The sequence below is a fragment of the Triticum aestivum genome, chromosome 2A (genome assembly GCF_018294505.1).
Source record: "Triticum aestivum cultivar Chinese Spring chromosome 2A, IWGSC CS RefSeq v2.1, whole genome shotgun sequence".
In the NCBI taxonomy this organism is placed as follows: Eukaryota; Viridiplantae; Streptophyta; class Magnoliopsida; order Poales; family Poaceae; genus Triticum; species Triticum aestivum.
This window is the reverse complement of record NC_057797.1, coordinates 579,504,433-579,505,958: the sequence shown is the minus strand read 5'-3', so window position 1 is coordinate 579,505,958 and position 1,526 is coordinate 579,504,433.

Sequence of the window (1,526 nt, the reverse complement as noted above, 5' to 3'; positions counted from 1 at the left end):
ATTCCCGAAGTATACGACCCCTTGATCATTAATGGAGAAGCAATTCGCAATTCCTTTCTGAATGTTCCTCTTGATGCGGGAGATTCCCGGATCTACCTTCTGTGCTTTGATAATTTGATCCGTAAGGGTAGGTTTTGCCACCAAGGTGGAGAGAAAACCTTGAGGAACAATGTGAAGGTTCAATACCCACGGGCTAATGCAACAACCCACCATGTACTCCTACATGGCCTCTCATCGATACCTTTACCAAATCGTGTTCACCACACCACTCTCATTACCGACATAATCATTTCACTCTAGCCCATCACCCAGATGAACCAGACCTGACACAACTCTAAGCATAGCAGGCATAGCAAGGTAGGAACAACACATACATATGGCTCAATCAACTCCTACACATGCTAGTGGGTTTCATCTAGTTACTGTGGCAATGACAGGTCATGCAGAGGAAATGGGTTCAACTACCGTAGCACACAGCAGTTTGAATCGCGTTGTCTTAATGCAGTAAAAGAGAGCAGGAGCGAGAACATGGGATTGTATCGATATGATCAAATGGTTGGTTGCTTGCCTGATGGTTCGTTGCACGGATACGGTTCTTCGTTAGGGTAATCACGGTACTCCTCGGGAACAGATCCTGTCGCAAAGGACATCGATACACAAACATCACCAAACAATATGCAACAATATGATGCATGCATGAAACATGGCAATATGAGTGTGTTGGGCTAATGCAACTAAAACCAGAAGGGTTTGAACAAATTTGAATCAAAGATTCAAATTTCAATTTCAAATATGGCCTTTTAAAGGGCCTTTCCTTGTTCTGATTAAAACATCAACTTAACTTGTTTGATCATGCATGAAAATGGTACAGATGGATAGATTGGATTTTTCTGATCATTTTTCATATATTATTTGTCCAATTTGGAGTTACAGAATAAAAGTTATGAATTTTTGAAGTTTAAATAATATTCTGGAATTTCCTGATTTAATTTAAATCCAGAAATATCATTTACTGCGTCAGCCTGACATCATAGTGACATCAGCAGGTCAACAGGGCTGGCTCGGGTCAAACCTGACGTGTGGGGTCCACACGTCAGTGTCACAGGGGCTAATCCCGCGTTGACCCCGGGCTGGTTAGCTTTGACTAAGCCCTGGGGCCCACTTGTCAGCGTCAGTAGGTGGTGGATTAGTGGTTAATTAGCTGGGCCACGTCAGCTCGCCGGAGTTCTGGCCGGCGGCGACCAACAGTGCGGCGGCGATAGTGGTTTTGGTCGTTTCGGCCACCAAATGGAACGTGGCGACCACCGGAGCGAGAGAGAGCGAGGGAGAAACGGGGGAGAGTGAGAGGGAGCAGGGGGGGATCGGGACGGGCTGCGGGCGTCGTCCACGCGGCCAGGGGGGCGTCAGCAAGCAGGAGGTGGCCGCGCGGCCGCGCGCGCGCGAGCACGCAGCAGCTTCGGGGCGTGGGGAGGAAGACGACGGGGAGCTACAGTGCTGGGCTGGCTAGCTGGGCCGGCCAGCTGGCT